The 6,702-nt window shown below is 41.7% G+C and overlaps 1 long non-coding RNA gene across 1 annotated transcript in view; it reads right to left on the bottom strand.

Annotated features, from left to right (window-relative positions):
- Positions 1-5,395, bottom strand: part of LOC121682183 — a 19,737-nt gene extending 14,342 nt beyond the window's left edge. The window contains exons 1-3 of the long non-coding RNA XR_006022461.1: positions 5,386-5,395; positions 911-922; positions 92-97 (exon numbers count right to left, since the gene is read on the bottom strand). This is a non-coding gene — a long non-coding RNA (uncharacterized LOC121682183). The remainder of the gene's footprint in view (positions 1-91; positions 98-910; positions 923-5,385) is intronic.
- Between the last annotated feature and the right edge of the window lie 1,307 nt (positions 5,396-6,702).

Raw genomic sequence — 6,702 nt, 5'->3', positions numbered from 1 at the left:
GTGTGACATTTTCATTCAAGACTTTAAAAGGCAATCAGCCACCTGTGGATTTTAGCAGGACACTACCCTGTAAAACATACTCATCACAAACCTCTCTCTCTCACACATACACACACACACACACACACACACTTGGGTGATTGACCTGCCCTTTATCGTAGTAACGGTGAATAAACATCAATGTCAATACATTGACACATATTTACACACATACACACACACACACACACACACACACACACATACACACACACATGTGCGCACGCGCATACACACACGCATACACACACGCAAACACACACACACACACATACACAGACAGAGAGAGAGAGAGAGAGAGAGAGAGAGCTACACTGTTTGTATCTGTTGCATGTCCATTAGGATACCATTCTCTTGTACCATTCTGAGCAATATTCTGAAGGATGTGAATTGTAAATGTAAATGTCGGATGGATGATGTACAATTACATCAGCATTATAGCACTACAACCCAGCATATGTACCACAGTGCTGAAATCTGTGCAATACTGTCTCTATCATATCTCTTTGTGCAATACATTCTACATCCCTTTTCCTAGTTTGTGTCTGGGCATTTAACTGTAAGTAAACACCATCTTCTTGAAGGTAAACACCATCTTACCTCATCTCAAAGACACCAACTTCTTGTAAATGACCTCCTGCTTATTTCATCACCATCTAACTAAAAATAAACACCACCTTACTGTAAATAAACACTACCTAACTATGAATAAACACCACCTTACTGCAGATAAACAACATCTAACTATGAATAAACACCACCTTATTGTACATAAAGAACATCTTAGGCTACAGCATCTCAAAGAAACACCATCTTACTGTAAATAAACAACATCTTACTGTAGATGAACACCATCTAACTATGAATAAACACCATGCACTTACTGTGAATAGGGGGGGGGGAGGGGCAGTTGGAGTATAGGCTATATGGTGTAAGTATTTGAGACAGAGGGGTAGATAGAGGGTAAATCTGATACTAGGAATAAAAGGGCAGATAAAGCGTAAATCTGGTGTGCATTCTACAGATAGAGGGGCAGTTAGGGGGTAAATCTGGTAGCAGTTAGAGGGTGAATCTGGAGTAGGTACTCCTACATCAGTGGAGGGGCCGTTAGAATATCAGCAGCCCCTGACAGGCATTGAGTGGCCTGAAGAAACTCAATTCCAGTGACTGTCTGTGTCACACACACACACACACACACACACACACTCATGCTGAGCTCAGCTCATGTCATCAGACTTTGTAGGGCTCTGATGCTTGATGACTGTCCTAGCAGCAAGACACACAATACTATACTGTAGTCAATACTGTAGTGTATATGTGTGTTTTTGTGTGTGTACTGTATGAGTGTGTTTGAGTGTCACAGACGCACACTCGACAGAAGACAGATGCAGATGGCATCCTCCCAAGGGTGTGTTTGTCTGGTTCTCTCTGGTGTCATTTGCTTGATTGCTCTGCCTCTTCCTTCCTTTTCTTCAGTCTGTGTCTATCTCTCTGTCTCTCTTTGTTTTTGTGCTATACTTAATGTCTATCCCTCTCATTCTTTCTCTCTTACTTTTTGTCACTTGTTCTTTTTTCTATTTCTGACTGTCTGTTAGTCATGTCAGCTCCATCACTCTTTCTCTCTCTTGGTTCCTCCCTCCTTCCATGTCCTCCCCCTCCCTCTATTGCACACTCTCTCTATTTTTGCCAGTTTCCTCCCTCCCTCAGTCCAACCTCGTTCTACCCCCACCTCTCTCCTTTATCTCTCTCCCTTCCTCTCTCTCTCTCTCTCTCTCCCTCTCACTCACCCACCTCTTTCCCCCTCTCTCTCTCCATCTCTTTTCCTTTCACTCCCCCACCTCTCTTCCTCTCTCTTTTCCTCTTTCTCTCCCTCTCTTTTACTCTCTCTCTCTCTCTCTCTGTCCCTGTATTTGTCTCTCTCTGGACTGCTGACAGATGGGGGCTCCTGTCTTCTCCACAGCCACAAATTACCCAGATAATTCATCACTAGTGTGTCTGTGTGGTTGTGTGTATATGTCTGAGAGCTGTGTGTGTGTGTGTGTGTGTGAGAGAGAGAGAGACAGAGAGAGAGAGAGTGCAAGTGTGCATGTGTGTGTGTGTGTTTGTTTGTGTGTGTGTGTGTGTGTGTCTCATGTGGTCCTTCTGTCTCAGATCTCATTTAGAAGAGATGTGCTGAACTAAAGTGTATTGATCTACCATACACTTACCAGAGGGACTAACAGGAAACAACACACACACACACACGCACGTACACACACACACACATACACACACACACACACACACACACACACACACACACACACACACACATTCACATAGACACACAACATAACAGATTTTCTACAGTTGCTCTTCTGAGATTAATCTGTGCAAAAACATTTTCTCTAAATCAATTTGAAGTTTCTTTGAGTCTGTTTCTTGAGAAGTAAGAATGTATCCGTCTGTGTGTATATGTGTGTGTGTGTGTGTGTGCGCGCGTGTGTGTTTGCGTGTGTGTGGGGGGTGGTGTATGTGTGTGTCTGTGTGATTGAGTGAGAGAGTGTTTGTATGTGTACATATGTGTGTCTGTGTGTGTGTGTGTGTAGCTGTGTGACCTCTTGGGGGTGGATCCACCCACACCATCGCTGAGAACAAGGTGTTAATGATCACCGTGGCAACCCCTGACTACTAATTATTGCAGCTATTTACAGATGTACAGACACACACAGACACACACACACACACACACACACAAGTACACACACATTAACACACACTAATACCCACTACACACTCATAGATACACACTAACACCATAATAATAATAGTAATATATATGAAAACGTAATACAAACACACACACACACACACACACACACACGCACACACACACACGCACACACACACAAACAAACCTTACATAAATTCAGATGTAACAGGTAGTAAACCCACACACACATGCATCCACACACCGCACATAATAAGATAATAACACACTTGTGTGTGTCATTATGAAGATAGAGACAGATAGGGTCAGCACAGTGACGAGCGCACTGCTGTTACACACACACACACACACACACAGGCACATACACACACACACACAGGCACATACACAGACACACACACATACAAGGTTAAAGATGACAGCGATGTGCTTGCTGATTAATTACTGCTGAAAGTTTTTGAACTCGCCTCCACAAATACACACACACACACACACAAACTTCATCTTGGAAGAACAGATTTAAACTTTCACCCCCCCCCCCGACACACACACACACACAAACATCAGCATGAAGTTAGGAGGAACTCAAACTTTCTCTTACAACCAAACACACACACATGAAAGTCCCAGGAGTCGGAGTAGCAAAAATATAAACAATATTTATTTTCGGACTGTAAAAACCGTCAAACAACAATGTCAGCTTGACTTCAGCCGGTAATGACAAACAAAACAGGCCCTGTCAAGCTACCTTCTCTAATAAATATTCACATAAAACTACCTGACCTCCTCGAAAAGAAAAATGCAGGTGAGTCTTCCGCAAGCTTCCTGCTGTGCTGCCCGTAACCTACTCTGAGGTGCAAAAGTAAAACAAAATTCACCGTCCCATCACCAGGCACGCAAGAGAATTTACAAGAGAATTTACAGGACAGGAAAAAGAAAAGCAGAACAGCAAAGCGGTAGAGTCAGTTGCCCCTTATCAAATATTAAACGCCTATGCGGAAAAACAGCAGTGTCACGTGCGAAGGTCCGCTAGGGAATGAGCTGCGGCCATGATGGAGCGGGCGGCTTGCAGGTCCAACCCCCTTCGTCAGTACAGAATCAAGGACACCTGCACACAATTACAGGCAGTGACACACAACACACAAGAGAACACACAGCGTCAGGCAACAACAGGGGAAACCTCAAGGCCACATAACATTCCATCAAAGCCATACACGCCAGACTCGCTACCAACTATATAGACTCCTGCATGATCCCTGCGAAGCACTTCTTGATGCTGGCTAGAGACTTTGCCAAGTACACTTTCTGCAAGGGCAAATTTCTGCAAATGCTTCAGACAGACACCCATCCAACTCAGAGCCACTGTGTGTGTATGTGTGTGTGTATGCATGTGTGTGTGTGTGTGTGTGTGTGAAGAAGCTATGAGAGACATGACGAAAGATGAGGATTCCTCCAGGAGAAACAGGGATTATGCTAAAAAACAAATGAAAGTAAGTGCTATTGTGACTCCTCAGCGCTGGTTTGGTGTGTGTGTGTGTGTGTGTGTGTGTGTGGGAGGGGGGTATATGTGTGTGTGTGTGTGATTGAGTGAGAGACTGTTTGTGTGTGTGTGTGTGTGTAAGCTGCTGTGAGCCGCTGCCAAGTCTCTGCTTAATAGTTTGTTTTTAAGGAGCTTAACTGAGAGGAGCTCTCAGCATTTACAGTATAAGAGAGAGGAGACAGCTCTCTCCACAAATACAAATACTCTAATTATAAACAGGGAGAGAGAGAGAGAAAGAGAGAGAAAGAGAGATGTATTTATCACATTTTCAAATTGCGCCCCGGATCTTTTATTTACTAAGGCTGCGAAAGCACCTGGCTTTTATTTGGGGCAGGCTTGCATTCGAGGCAGGCCTTTATTTCTTATTAGACTTCTGTTGTAGAATTTTATTCTTAGAAATAAAGTAAAAGGCTACTCTTAAAGTGGGCCAACACTGTTCAACACTTCCTGTAACCGGCATACCAGTAGGCTATCAAAATCAACGGTTTTCAGCAGCAGAGAGATCCTTTTTCTTTCCCATATTGCTTGAAACCTGTGGCATGCTTGTGGAACATCCTTCTTAAGTAGTTTTCCTTTGATTGGGCACACCTGGCAAACTAATTATCACAGGTGTCTGAGATTGATTTCAATGATCCAAAGAGCCCTGAAACACAATACCATCCATGAGTTTAATTGAAAAACAAAAAAATAAATGTTTATGACACTTAAATCCAATTTGCATAATAATTTGGAACATGGTGTATTAACAAACAATCCTAAGCCGTTTTTGTTTTTTGGCATTTCACGTCGCAATGTTTTTAAAAATCAACATGCGGTTACAGGAGCTCTCCATTGCGAGAGAATATTTGTGCATTGTAACTAAGGGATGCAATAAACCCACCAACAAACAATCACTGCATGTAAACTAAATGTAACATGTCACTGTAAATCAAATTAAATTCTTTCTCCTCTTTGCAATGTGTTTTCCTACAGATTCATTTAAAACATGTTCATGCTTCATGATACTGCTTCAATCCGTAGTGTATTTTATTATGCTACTAGGCTACATCCTTACTCTTCAGGCTATTTATTCATCATCTTCCATCCTTCACAGTACTTATAGCGCACACATTCTCACCAGCTAAGACCTGTCACTCATCATCGTAGGGGAGGTTTTTGGCATTATTCCTGTGTATAATCATCAGCCAATCAAGGTGATCACTTCAATCAAGCTTGTGCATGAGTAATCATGTCAACCATAGCAATGGAGCTCTTATCATATATTAGATAGATAGATAGATAGATAGATAGATAGATAGATAGATAGATACTTTATTGATCCCCAGGGGAAATTCAAGATTAGGAGTTGTCACTTTTCCTTACTAAGAGTAGGCAGTGTTTCCCCTACAATGTATTCATCAGCGGCGCAGCGGCGCTCTTGGAATTCAAGCGCCACTGCAAAAAATGTTGGCTAATTAAAAAAAACAAAAAAAACATGCAAGTGAACTTCAGGAACAGCTGCCGTTCGTTCAGGTTTGATGTCAACAAATAATAGTAGGCTAACGTTGTAGGCGCAGTCAGGGATTCCACAGGAGATCATGCTTGTTTGTGTTTATGTTTAAGTTTATTAGCAGATGCAATTTTGTGCAAAAAAACGTAGCCTACATTATGTTAACCAAGGAACCAAATTAAACACGCCAGCGAGGTAGCTCGCCCCTACCTTCAGTAGCCTATTCCCAGATAAATTCCACGCATTGCTTCGTTTTTGTTTGTGATACAGGCAATGCTTTCAAGCCCTGTGTTGCTAAAATACCTAGGCTGTGAAACTGGTCTGGCTAGCCTATTGGTGGGTTTAATTGAATTTGAGTAATAGGATACGCAACCATTTACATCTGGAGATAGTTTGTAATTCCTGTAGAGCTCACCAAAGCTTTTTGAGCATTTATTTTACCAAATGACATGGAAAACATAATTAATTTCGTCCACATATTCTTATGCACCATGCACAACAACGCTACTAAATTAGCTTAAAACCGTGAGAATCAAGCAAGCCCCACGGGCCGTCACAGCCTTAAAGTGACAGGCACTCAATTCGACTTGCATAGCACCAATACAGTGTAATGACATGAAAGAGAAGTCTATATAGTTTATACAGTGCTGTGAAAAGTTCATTAAAAAAAATAGGACATCAATTATTTTTGAATGTATCATGTAGGCTATCATAAATAATTCTAAATAGTAATAGTTTGTACAGTGGCCTACAGTGTACAGTTGTACAGTGGCTAATTACTAATAATGTAAATAAGAAAAAGGTGAAAGAAAAACATGAATAATCCTGTTCAAGTACTGCAATAATCATGCTTTGTAAATGCTTGTGTTGATGGTTATGTCATAATTTGTAACACTCAATCTGAAAAAAATCCACCAGAAGTCA

The sequence above is a fragment of the Alosa sapidissima genome, chromosome 14, assembly GCF_018492685.1.
Source record: "Alosa sapidissima isolate fAloSap1 chromosome 14, fAloSap1.pri, whole genome shotgun sequence".
Classification (NCBI taxonomy): Eukaryota; Metazoa; Chordata; class Actinopteri; order Clupeiformes; family Clupeidae; genus Alosa; species Alosa sapidissima.
Note: the sequence above shows the minus strand (reverse complement) of the source record. Positions and strands in the feature narration are given on the sequence as shown.